The following is a 13,792-nucleotide window of genomic DNA, read 5'->3' as shown; positions in this document are numbered from 1 at the left end:
AAAGGCCCATTGAGGGTATGCAGCAGGGTGGGGGGTGGGGATCCAATCTACCGGTCACAGGGCAATTATTTATTATGAGTCTTGAATACTTTCCTGATTGTATAAGGTTTTATTGTGTTTTTACATGGAGGGCAGACTTGGGGAGTCAATTTGGCAGCTGAGACAGGGAGCTTTCAGAGAGCATTCTGAGAGTTAAAAGTTCACCTCCAGACAGAGGTTCAGAGACTTAGTGCAATTCTAGAGGCTCAGCCAGAAGCCTCTTGCATCTCCATTAGCATTTAACCCTCTGTGGGAAGTCATGAAGAAATATTTTCCCCCTTTTTTGCAATAATAATGTGATTTACCCTTTAAATAGCTCAACTGTTGCACTCTGGGAGACCTGGGAGGAAAGGTGAACCAGTTTCCAAAATGCCAGTCTGTTCTTTCTGCCTCCAGGCTGCCCACAGCCACTACTGTGGCTGGAGGCCCTGGGTGGGCTGAAGGAAGAGGCTGGGGTCTGGCTGGGGCAACCACACTGCTCTGAGCAAATGCTCCATGATCTTCTCCTGAGAAAAGCAGGGGTCTGACAAGACCAGCTCTGAGGGCCTCCTCAGTCCTCCCAAGTTGGAAACACTGAGATTCCTTGGCCTTATGACCCAACTGCCATAACCTTCCTGGAAACATTGCTTTGTATGACAGAATCTTTCGTTCTTGGATGGTGTATAGTGACATCAGGGGCTCAATTTGAGAAGAGCTTCTTGTTCCTGGTGCACAAACACACATGTGTGCACACAAGCTTGAATCTCATCCATTCTCCAGGTGTACCCCATCTCATGAAACCTACAATCATCACCAGCACCCCCACTTCCTCCTTTATACCATTATTTATTGTGTGCAAACTATTTAGCAGGCTATAAGCTAAGTAGTTTAAAGACATTCTCTAGGTTAATTTCCACAAAAATCTTATTATCAGCTGTACTTTATTAAGAAAAGTTCTAGGGCTCGGAGAAGATTGGAAACTCATCCAGGATCACACCTATACCAAGAAATAGAGGTAAGCCTCCAACCCAGGTAAGAGTGATGCAAACACCATCTCTTCACCTCCAGGCTACTCCCCAGTGGCCTGCTTGGCACTGATTCTAACCCCTATGGCATTTCTGACTCTTCCTACACTGGTGCTGCTAGTGGCCACACTGTCTCTGGGCAGGCTGCTTGGCCTGTGTGGAAAGCATGTGCAATCCCAGGGTCTTCATCCAGCTCTAGGGCTACTGTGCATGTCCTTGGGCAAATTGTGCTCTGCTCCAGCTTTTTGGACTGGAAAATGGAAATGCAAATACTTACCTTGTAGAGTTGCTGCAATGTTCATTGACTTGTTGCATTTGGGAGTTCTTGTTAAAAAAGAGATAAAAGACATATTGTTATTTTTACTATGTTCTATCTCTGACACCTCTAAATAGGGTCACAAGTTCCCCAGGGCAGGTTCTGTGCATATCCCTCATTATTCCCATAAAGTTTCTAACCAGTGCTGAATAACTTAATGGCACTCAAGGTGAAGTGGTTGCCCTAATAAGAAAATCTTGTTTATGAATGCGTTTTCTCTGTAATATCACCAAATTGCCCTTCATAGGCCTACACCACTCTGCACTCTAACAGCAGCTGCAAGTGAGCAGGACTCTTTCTGTACTCTTTCACTGATGCTATGTGCTGGTCAGCATCTGAATTATCACTAATTTGATAGCTAAAAATCAGTATCAGAACATAATATAAATTTGCATTTCTCTTATTGTGAATTAGGTTCAGCACAGATTCCTGTGTTAAACAGCCATTTGTATATCCTATATAAATGGTTGTAAATGGTATTGAATTGGTGGTCTTTTTTCCTCATTGATTTGTAGGATCTATATTTAGGGGATTAAAGCAATATAATTGGTAAATATTTCATTTCCCAGTGTGTCATTTGTTTTTAACTTTGCTTATGGTGGAACTCATTTTTAAAATGAAAGCAAAGAGGAGCCAGGTCACAGGCCTGTAAAAATTTAGAAGGGTCTGTGTGACCTGGAAATGGTCTTCCCCACTATGGATCCTCAAGTGCAAATTTTTGTGCTAAAGGAGATAGAGGGATGCAGGGCCAATGAGGTGGGAACTTTAAAATATATATATTAAGTAACTTATGCCATTACATTATAGCAAAACAAACAAGGACATGAAATGGTATAGAATTTAACATTTGTATAAATGTTTTTGAGGATCACTGTATGTTTATTTTATTGTTGTTCAAGTACAGTTGTCTGTCCCCCCACCACTCCTCCCCACCCCAGAAATCTCCCCCACTGATTCCACCCCCACCTTGGTTTTGTCCATGTGTCCTTTATAGTGGTTCCTGAAAACCCTTCCCCCTTTCCCCCCCATTATCCCCTCCTCACCTTCCCTCTGGTTACTGTCAGTTTGTTCTTAATTTCACTGTCTTTGGTTATATTTTGCTTGCTTGTTTGTTTTGATTAGGTTCCACTTAAAGGTGAGATCATATGGTATTTGTCATTAACCACCTGGCTTACTTCACTTAGCATAATGCTCTCTAGTTCCATCCATGCTGTTGCAAAGGGTAGGAGCTCCTTCTTTCTTTCTGCTGCATAGAATTCCATTGTGTAAATGTACCATAGTTTTTTGATCCATTCATTTACTGATGGGCACCTAGGTTGCTTCCAGCACTTGCCTATTGTAAATTGTGCTGCTATGAACACTGGGGTGGATAGGTTCTTTTGAATTGGTGTTTCAGGGTTCTTAGCATATAATCCCAGCAGTGGAATAGCTGGGTCAAAAGGCAATTTCATTTTTAGTTTTCTGAGGAAATTCCATACTGTTTTCCACAGTGACTGCAGCAATCTACATTCCCACCAACAGTGCACTAGGGTTCCCTTTTCTCCACATCCTTTCCAACACTTTCTGTTTGTTGATTTGTTTATGATGGCCATTCTGATTGGTGTCAGGTGGTATCTCATTGTGGTTTTAATTTGCAACTCTCTGATGGTTAGTGATGCTGAGTATCTTTTCATATTGTCTCTGGGCCCTATGAATTTTTTAAATAAAGCATCTTCAAAATAGAATAAAGACTGTCAAAGAAATGTCACACTTGTATCAGACTGCCTTGGGCTGTGCCCCCAGACACCCTGTGAGGATTCCTCAGTGGGAAAGTTTGTAAAGCACAGCTTTCATGGGAGCCAGTAGACTCAAATTCTTGTCTCAGTTTTGCCTCTGGTTAACTGGGTGACCTGGAAGCATCCTGGTGATGTCATAAACTTCAGATCTATCAGAATATGAGCTCTGTGAGGGCAGGTGTACTATTCACTGATGAATCTTCAGTGTCTGGGACAAATGTCTGGTACACAATAGGGGTTCAGTGAATGAATGTTAAATGTAAATAGAGTGCCATGCTCAAAATTCACTCAATCCATCACTCTCCCAAGAGACAGAGTTTTCAGTTCTGTTACAGCTGAGGACCAGCCTACCATATGTGGGACTGTGGGATAAGATGACTGAGGCAGACCCCAGTCCTTCCTCTGATCTGGCAGGACCAGAAACATACATCCTGATGTGATGATGCTGTAAGAGCATTTTGGCTGTATCCTCCTCCTCACACCATTTGTGCCTGGGTATTGGAGAACATCAAGGCCAAGAACAAAAACTTTGTCATGAGTTTCCATAAGTCACCTTATCCTCTCCTCTGCAATCTCAAAATACCACCCCCATTCAATGGGGGACACTCAGGTGGTCCAGCCCCTATGAGACTATTAACAATGGTGGTCCCTCCATGTCATGGTGGTCCCAGGCCCCTCTCACACACCCTGCTCTAAAGAAACATGATCTGGGCTGTTTATGGGGTGTGGGCTCTGATACGTGGGTGGCAGGCTGCTGAGCCATCGACAGGCAGTAAAGTCTTAAACGTGGGCCTGTTTTCCAGCTACAGCTGCCACATCAAAAGAGCAAACTCCCTACAAACTTTGCCTTAATTAAAAAGTTACGGTAATCCTCAGGATGGAGGTTGGTTGGACACCCCTGGAGACAAAAGTTCTCTCTGTGGCCATAGACCAGGTCTTTCCTCCCACCCCAGGCACTATTAAAAGGGGGCAGCTTTGTAGGCATCACAGGCTCCGGTGAAATAGGAACAGAAATGCATTCCCCCACCCCATACTCATAATTTGTTTTGGAGGGACCTAGGGCCAAACATTTGAAAAGGAGCTCTGATTTCTTGGACAGATTTCTCTTTTTTACATTTTCTCATAGTCTTTGGGGTCTTTCCCAGCTGTGTTTTTAAATGCCTCTAGCCCATGGGAACATGTGTTGGAGAAACATGGATATGGAACAACCTAGCCCTATTCTCTACCTGTAGACAGTGTGGCAATTAGGACATTTGTTTTTCTGATAGGGAAGGGGTTGTCTGCAGGGTCAAGACTAGCACCAAGGTCTGAGGACAGCACCCTGTCTGAGATCCCAATCAAATCATCCCACAGCTATGAAAGCCATGGAGACAGTCATGTTCACTGGACAATACATCTGCTCCTCTAAATTCCACAGACTTTTTATAGGTGGGCAAGGTCATGTGACCAGCCAATGAAAGTCCACTGAGGTGAAATGTGTCCCTTCCTGGACATAGCAAGGAAAAGCTCTTGTAGGATTCTCCAGTCTCTCTCTCTCATAGCCATGATTCATAACTGCGGTCCACAGGAAAGCCTTCAATGGTCTGTCTTTTGTGTATCTCCCTCTCCACACCACATACATGCATAGTGGACTTGCAGAGTGGGAGAGAAATATATTTCTGCTGTGTTAAGTCACAAAGATTTTTTTTAATGCGGCTTGGCCCAGCATAACCTAATCTAACCAAAACTATAAATTAGCCCAATGAGCCCATGATATTTACTGATTTGCTTGCTTTGGGGAGCTCCAAAGACCACCAAGGAGAATAGTTACATGAAGGAGGGTTTTAACTCAAACATAAGACAATATTTCCCCCTTTCACAGGTTCTCAATTCTGACAATCAAAGGGCAAATCTGCTCCCCTGGCCATGCCAGCTACCAGTTTATTGCCTCTCAGCACCAAATAGAACTGGTCTTTAAAAAAATAGTGTTTGAATATTTAAAAATTTTTAAACGTTTTATTATTTTTAAATTGAGGTAAAATACACATAATAGGAAATTTACCACCCTAACCATTCTTTCTTTACTTTTTAAAAATTCTCACTCAAAGACATGCTGAGTGATCTTAGAGAGGGGGTAAAGAGGGAGGGGGGTAGAATGTCTATGCGAGGATCAGATGCTTCTTGTTTGCTCCCAGACTGGGGACAACTGGGGGCAGAACCCAAAACCTAGGTTTGTGTTCTGACCTGGAATCGAATCTGTGACATTTTGATTTACTAACAATGCTCCAACCAACTGAGCCACACCAGCTAGGGCCATACTCACGATTTTTAAGTGTGCAGTTCAGTGGTGTTAAGTACATTCACATTTTTATACAACTGTCGGCACTATCCATCTTCAGAATTCTTCTCATTTTGCAAAACTGATACTCTAAGAAAATGCTTTTTAACAGAGACGTTTGAAGACAACCCAGGCTGCTTCAGGATATGGTGCAATCTTTGCTTTTGTAGGTGAGGGTAGATGGTCTTCAGCAGGATGTTGATGGATTAGAAACCAATGGAGTAGAGTGAAGGAAGATTCACTTCCTTGTGCTCAGAGACCCCCCTCCCAGCCCTGCGTGTTTGTGCAAACTATAAAGACATTCTTTGTCTGAGGAATGAATCATCCAATAGTACTGTGGGTGGTTAAATTTTTTTTTTAAAGAACCCTGTATGACTGACTGGCAAGTTAAAAAAACAAGGCAGGATGTCAGCCACATGTGCCCCTTGGCTAGGCTCTTTGTGCAGGGTGAAAAGCAGACACTATGTAACAACCCTCTGTGTTAGGCATCCCTTAACATGTGCTACTTCATTATTTTATTTTCTGCACTAATCCAGGGGAGTGGGTGTTATCATCCTTATTTAACAGAATGAGGAAACAAAAACTCAGAAAATTTAAGTAAATTGCCTAAGGTCACATAGCCAGTATACAGCAGAGTTGTGTTTCAAATCTAGTCTGTTCACTTCTTTTTCAACTGCCCTCCAGCTGTCTCCAGTCAATCTGGAACTCTGTGCCCAAGGCCTTACTACAGGCAAACCAGGACTCAGGCTAAGGGTACTGGACCACTAGGTTGAGACTCCCTGCCTTCACAGTCCCAACAAGAAAAGTGAAATCTCCACAAATGTGATAATTAGGGACTATTTACAGTGTTCTGAGCCTTACCTTAATAGGAATATTTAAGGTAGTGCCAAAACAAAATATATATTGTTTTATCTACAGAGACATTCACAGGGGCTGACAGATGCTGTGAAATATTTGCTTCTGTAACCAACCAACATTCTCCCATGTGTTCCCCAATACTGTCTGAGGATATGGGCCCTGAATATCAAACACAACATACTTTTCTCAAGCGCTGTGGGTTAGGGAAAAAGCAAATGGGAAACCATAATTTCCCTGCTCATCTCCTACAGAGGTGATTGGATTGCAGATTGTATGGAGGGAGAAGTGATTTTGTTTCTTGGATAATGGTATCAAGTGGGTGCTTCCCAATTTATTCCTAAAAACATGGAGAAGTGGCATTTATGTTCCTGAAACATGAAATCAGTAGAAACACAACTGGGAAAAGAAAAGGAAATTAGAAAGAAAATCACCAATCATTTGATTATACGAAAACTCATGAACATTCTCATAGTTGATTGTCCTCTGCAAGTCTGTAGAAAGGATAGTTATTGAAAAAAAAAGTGCTGATTTCAGCATGCTTTTGTGAGAGTGGGCTATGGCAGCTGGGAAGAAAAGTGTCCTGGAACAAAGGAAAGCCCTCACATTTGTACCAGGAGGCCAGAGTTTACAAAGTACTTTCATATCAGTTATCCTTGTCTCCACGCCCTGACTGGTGCCAGGCTCTCCAGCTCCCTCTCCCTCCCTGTTTCTGCTCCAGGATTCGTGTACTTGGAACACCACACTGTGGCCAGCTCATCACCTGGCGCTGCCATACACACCTGCAGATGGATGCCTACACACCCATCCGCCCTGGTGTGTCTCAGCCCCAGGCCTAGATTGCTTCTCGTGGCTTCTCCTCCATATCCCTTAAGACTTCCTTCAGTTGTGGGGCCACCACCTCCTGGAGCCTCTGCTGATTAGTCCTGGCCTTAGTTGACTGTCCCCCTTCCCTGTTCTCCTGTCCTCTGCCCCTCTCAGTTAATGCGATGGTCATCTCGCAGAAGCTCTGATTATAGACCTTCTTTTTCTCTGGACTGACAGGATCCTGGAAAGCAGAAACTTGTCTTCCCTAGGCAGATGCTGACCTAGCATAGAGCATCTGCACCTGATGAAGTGATCTTACCTAGCACAGAGAATCTGCACCTGAGAAATACTGGGTAAACAAATTCCACTAGGATGGTGTCCTTTTCCCTATCATATAAATAAAGAAACAGCCACGGAGGCCAGGTGATGTGTCCTGTGTCCCCAGTGAATTAGAGGTGGTGTCTGACCTGAAGACCTAGTGGGGGAACTCCTGGCATTCCCACTTGCTGTGAAGCCTGTGGTCCCTTGTGCAATAGGAGGCCATGCCTTTTGGAGCTTGGACTTTCTCTCTTAGATGTAGAGTTGTCTTAGGGTTAAGATACCTTGCAAATAGTGCCACCACTGAACGGGGTTCTCTGAATGTAGGGCAAGTCTGGGGAAGGTGGCACAGGGATTGTAAGAGTCTCCACCTTTGATTGACTTCTGAGGAAAGGGATTAACCAGGGCCTACTTGGGGCCCTAAATTGAAGAAATAAAGTTATGTCAACTCCTTTAATTAATGTGTGCTTATATAGTCTCAATTATACTGGTACTTCCTGTCTCCTATTTAAAAGATAGGTTGAAAGGAGAGATGGAATTATGAAAAGAGATGAAAGAAAAAGATAAAATAAAATAAAATTCAAAAAGAACCTGGATAAAATAATAAGAGCTGTCTGTGGAGGTAAAAAGGAAACACACAACCTCAATTAGAGCTGTCAGAGGCTGCCAGCCAAGTTCATGCCAGCAGCCAGACAGGGCTTCTGCCCTCCTGAGCATCCTCATATAAGATCAAGAGAGCCATTCATTTAATGCACTTCTCCTAAATGTCTACTGTGTGTGTATCCCCGGGGACATAAAACCATTGCAGCCCCAGAAAAATGGCAAGGAAATGTGATAAAGAGACACCAGGACAATCATCAGTGCCTGGTGGGGGCCAGGAGGAGAGACCATCTACCTACAGGAACTGGTAATGGAGCAAAGGAGACCCGAGTAAGCCTTATGGATAAAGGTGGCAGGTGCAGAGATAGAGAAAAGGGTCTCTAGCAGAAGCAGCCACACAGTGAAAGGCAGCAAGACCCATAGTGAGTGACATGAAAGTGAATGATCCATTTGTAGGTCTGCAAATAAGTTTTCTGTGGCTAGGAGGAGAGGCTGAGAAAGTAGTGGTGGTGTTTAGTCCTGTTTATTGAACACTTAGTGTACACTAGGCCCTGGGCTCATTGCACCACACGCATTAACTGATATATTCATGAAACATTTTGAGGTAGGCACTGTTGTTAACCCATTTTAGGAATGAGCAGATCAGTTATTGAGGTTAACCAACTTGACCAAGATCACAAGGTTGGTGTGGACTCACACTCAGGTTTTCTATCTCTTTCTAAACCCATGTTTAGATATTAAAATGTCTTCTGATATGTATTAGTTACCCAATGTTGTGTAGTAAATTACTTCCAAATTGTGTGAGGGTCAGACATCTAGAAACAGCTTCACAGAGTTCTGATGTTGGCAGAGGCTGAAGTCATTTGAAAGATGGATTGGACTGGAGGATCACTAAGTGCTGTTGGCAGACGCTTCTGTTCCTCATGATGTGAACTCTCCACAAGGCTGCTCATGTTGTGGCAGCTGGCTTCCTCCAGAACAAATGATCCAAGAAGAGAGAGCATGACTGAGGCACAAGTGTCTTTCATAACCTACCTTGGAAGGGAAAGGGTATCACTTTAATTGGATACAGTTGGTCATACAGACCAGCCCTGTTACAATGTGAAGGGGACCACACACAGGTGTGAATACCATGAGGCGAGGATCTGAGGGACTTTGTTAGATGCTGCCTATCACACCCGGCTTCTTAAATTGTTTGGACTTTTTGCTTCAGCAAGAAATGGGTGAGAGGGATGGGGACCTAATGCTTGGGTTCCTTCAGTGACAATTCCAGGGGTAGAATTTATTATAAAATGCATGGAGAGAAGCCCAGATTGAGAGGCTGAGCTGGTCTTCCCTTCCAAATAGCAGGAACTGGAAGATGACCCTTCTTTCTCCCCCAGGGTCTCCTGGCTCTACAGTGTCTGTCCTGAGGTCTCTGTGCTCAGCAGAGGCTCTCTGCCACACTGACGGAGTTGAATCTAGTGCAATTGCAGCTCTCGGACCTTGAGCTGTACAGCTATATTCAGAGCTCCTTCCTCCCCACCTGCCAAATTTCTCAGGCCCACTCACATTCTATTCTCTCCAAAACTGTCACCCACATATCCACTGACTGCCGTTGTAATCAGGGATTTCCCACAGACCCACAGCAATCCAGGCAGGCACAAGCAGCCTCTCTGAAAGGCTTGGCTTCTCTTTCTGAGGACTTTATCAGCACATGAAAATAAACAGAGCTTGGGGAGTCTTTGATGTCTCAAGGTTGTATTTAATGGTTGTTTCATTCTGAGAAGGCAGGCTGCCCCACTTCTTGGTAGACACACACACTCATATACTCATACAAGTGGAGTTGAACCTGGGGGGTCTTGGGACAAGAGCATCCTAGAGTGTGATTGATCAATTTGAGATTAATAGTTCACTAGAGGGACATCTTTTGTCCACAGAACCAAGACTGACTCCCAGTGCCTAGACAGGGACTCTTTCAAAGACAGGGATCAGCATTTCCTCCCTGCCCACAGACTGATCTTTCTAGAACCTGCCTCAGAGCACACCACTCCTTGCTCAAAACTCTTCTTGAAACTCTCTGCCTTTAGGAACAAGTCCAGACCCTCAGCCTGGCTTACAAGGACCCCCACAGTTCAGCTTAGGTCTGCTCCTCTCCCTCTGCCTTTTCTCCTGCTCTCTCCTCCAGCCCTGCTTCCTTCAATTCCTACTGCAGTCAGCTTCAACTCTAGTCAGTGAATGATCAATGCCATCTTTTACTGCATCTCTGCCTCAAATGTCCTTCCCTTCCTAAACAACATTCTTTCCTGCTTCAGAATTAATCTTCACCCTCCTATCATCTCAGAGGTCTTCCATTAACCACCCAGAGTTCAGTTACATTCTCCTTTTCTTCCTTCCACAGCAGCGAGATAGTGATGCTATGCCTTGGCCCTTGGCTGCTCCCTGGATGTCCTAGTCAGTGTCTCCACCTTTGATGAGACCCCTCATCCATATTTAGCACAGCTGGCTTGTGAAGCCAGTTACATGGAATGTCACCACAGAGGGAGGGCAGACATTCCCAGCATGGCCCTCAGAAGCTCAGGTAACAGTGAGCACCCTACTGTCCTATATCATCATGGTCTCTGGGATCCCATGGTGATAGCCCCTGAAATCTTTGCTGAAAAGTAGAGGTTGTCCAGCCAACACAGCCATGATGCCTTCACACTGAGGGAGAACCTGCCCTTATATCAGCACAGAACACCTGGGTTTAGGTTAACATTGGTTAAGGCTCTATATTGCTCACATTTCAGTTTTCATTTGTGCCTCTGGACAGCTTGATAAGAGCATTCAAGAACCAGTAAGGCCTTTGAATAGATGTGATGTCAAACCCCAACATCACAATGAGGAGTGTGGTCTTCAGCCAGTTACACAAACTGAGGGGGCCATCAGTGTCAAAACTGGTCAGGCAGAAGCAGCATTATCCATGGGCTGGTGTGAGGGTCATATGAGATAGCATAAATGAAGGATATAATGAAGCCTTAGGTCTGCCCCTTCTTTCCACCCTCCCTCCATTCAAAATGTGCTGAAAGCCACCTGTATGCTGGGCTGCATGAGGGAGAAACCATGAAAAAAAGAACACAGCCTGCTCTCAAGAGCTCTCAGCCTAATATAAGAAGTATCACTTGGACATGCAAACTTCTCATACAAAGTGACAAATGACCAGTCCTGGAGGGAGGTTGTGCACATGGCTTTGGGAGACGCCCCCCAGAAGGGGGCGGGCTTCTGGAAAGCTTCAAGTTCAAAGGGATTGGGTCTGGAAGAACTGGTATGGGCTTGGAGCAGCACAAACCCCTCAGAGTACCAGGATCCCACCCACTCGCCATGAACCAGAATGCTGCTCGAGGGAGGTGAGCATTCAGCTGCCAGGGCTGAGCAGTGGGGTGGGATTGCATGAACAGCGAGTGACTCATGAGACGACTGTATTCTCTGAGCCCTTTCTGCCAGAATGTGAGGAGGCCTGTTTACATAGGTCCCCCCTGCAGTCTCTGCTGCTTAATATGCCTTTTGAAAATGATGCTCAGTGGGATGTGTGCACATTTGTAATTACAAAGACCAGGCTGGTTTTTCAAAATCTGTGCCTGCTAATTTCTCAGCTGCAAGAAGGGAAATAGCAAAAGTCCAAAATACTCTTTGTTGAGTGGGTGCCCTGGGAAGCACTATGTAGTGTTTCCTATTTACAAAGCACTTCTACTCCTCCCTGTGAAGAAGGCAAGCCAGCTACTATTAGCCCATGGGAAACCATGACCCACAGAGGAGAAATGACTTGCCCAAAGTCACATGGCAAGTGGGAAGGGAAGATTGGGCCACACACTGATTCTCCTGATGGCATAGGTGGCTATATCAACCTCTGGCACAGAAAAAAAGAAAGCATGAGGCAAGAAGTTCCCAGAAGCAAAGCTGCTTCCCCCATGTGGTGGGCCCCCTGCACCAAGACATGACTCATTGGGAGGCACTGGGTGAAAACCCACATTCAGGGTACGGCCTTCCCAGTAACTGAGATCCAGTCCGGAGGCTTCCAGGAGCACAGCTCTGCATGGAACGAGGGCGGGCTAAGATTTCAGCCAACCCTTTGAAACTGAGCCTGCGGTTGAAGTCAGGTCAACACATTCACAGGCGTTTTTGGGCCCTATCGACGTCTGGGGTGGGAAACCCACCTGAAAGCTGTTGAAATGCAGGGGCCAGCACTGGTTTTGCAGAACAGTGGCTCTTTGAGTGGAAGGTGTTCGAGAATTAAATTTCCCCAGTGTTCCCAGGGCTCAGACTTAAAGCCAAGGGGGGGCCAGGGCCCCCAGTGCCTGATGGAGCCACTGATAGGTCCCCGCTGGCTAAAAGTGATGACATTGGCAAGAAACTGATCTTTCTGGGGAGCAGAAACTCAAGAGCACTCAAGTGCAGAACACAAGGAAAGTTGTGTTACCTGCCACAAAGCCCCAGCTCTCAGGTCTTGGGGAGGGTGTGAGGGGGACCCACTGGTATTGGGTATCAGGAGAACCAGACCAGATCCTGGAGGAAGAAACCACGGGAGTGGGACCTCTTATCTTATCTTGTACCCTTCTTCTTCATATAGAATCAGGACACGCCCAGGCCGTAGGCATAGACTGTGTAATGTGCTTCCTCCCTCTGTTTCACAGGCAGCAAATTGAGACCCGGCAGAATCAGGAAACTTGCCACTAGGCAAGAGAGAGTGTCAGACATGGAACTCAGAACCAGGTCTCCAGATTCTCAGTTCATTGCTTGTTTGGACTATGAAAAGAAACAAAAATCAAAGCCTCTAGCCCTTTGCCATCTTGTCACAGGCTGCAGCCACAGCACACCTGCATCTGGCCTCCTTCACACTCCTTTTGTGAGCCCACTGAGTGTTGTTCCCAGTTGTAAGCTGATGCTTACACACAAACGTATGGTCAAAGCAGGTTTCAGCCACTGGGCAATATTTTTGTAAGTCAGTTTGTGTGAAACAGACCTTGTTTGTGTTGGCTCCCTTAATGTAAGTCAGCCACATGTACCCGCTGTGCGTCAGCACTTGGTTGAATGGTGAAGACCAAGGACATCCAAGGTGAGTGTCACCTGTGCACAGCCCAAGATAATGCTAGAAGATAGCTATTGACTTGGGCTGTAGCATCTGCATCTGAAGTCATGCCAGGTTCCATAGGCTGGTTATAGATACTAAAAGTGGCAGTCCTGAAGTATAGTGGTCCATAGACAAATTCTCAAGTTGACTTAGGGTGGGCAAGCTGCTGAAACTGCAGAAAATACTTAATCCATATTTGTGTATTTGTACATATGGACATTTAGTTAGAAAGGTAGTCATTAACTTTCATGAGGTTTTCAATGCTGAGTTCTTGAAAGTTTAGGACACCACAATATAGTTTCCTTCAGGCATGATCATACCCCTGTCTGTACCCTCACAGTGCCCTGGTTCCACAGAGCCCTGTCAGAGCTGGAACATCTTCCAAGTTCAAAAACTTAAGTGTTCAAAGTCTTGGTCATGGCTAGGTGACCCTAGTTGCTGTAACTCTGTATCAGCTTATTTTCTAGTAGTGATTTTCTTCCTGTAGGACACTCTCCTTTGTGCTGGGCAATGGGGATCAGGGGCTGCAGTGGAAATATGAGGGCAGGAGGTTGCAGAAAGGAGATTTACATTCTCTGTGGTACAAAGAAGCCTTTCTTCTTAAGTGAAACCTGAAAAACAATCCCCAATTGTGGAGTGCTATGCCACTTCCTGTGTAACATATACAAACACACC

Source organism: Phyllostomus hastatus, unplaced genomic scaffold (assembly GCF_019186645.2).
Source record: "Phyllostomus hastatus isolate PE091 unplaced genomic scaffold, TTU_PhHast_1.1 phas_contig_38, whole genome shotgun sequence".
NCBI classification, from domain to species: Eukaryota; Metazoa; Chordata; class Mammalia; order Chiroptera; family Phyllostomidae; genus Phyllostomus; species Phyllostomus hastatus.
The sequence above is the reverse complement of the archived record's forward strand: the minus strand, read 5'-3'. Positions refer to the sequence as shown.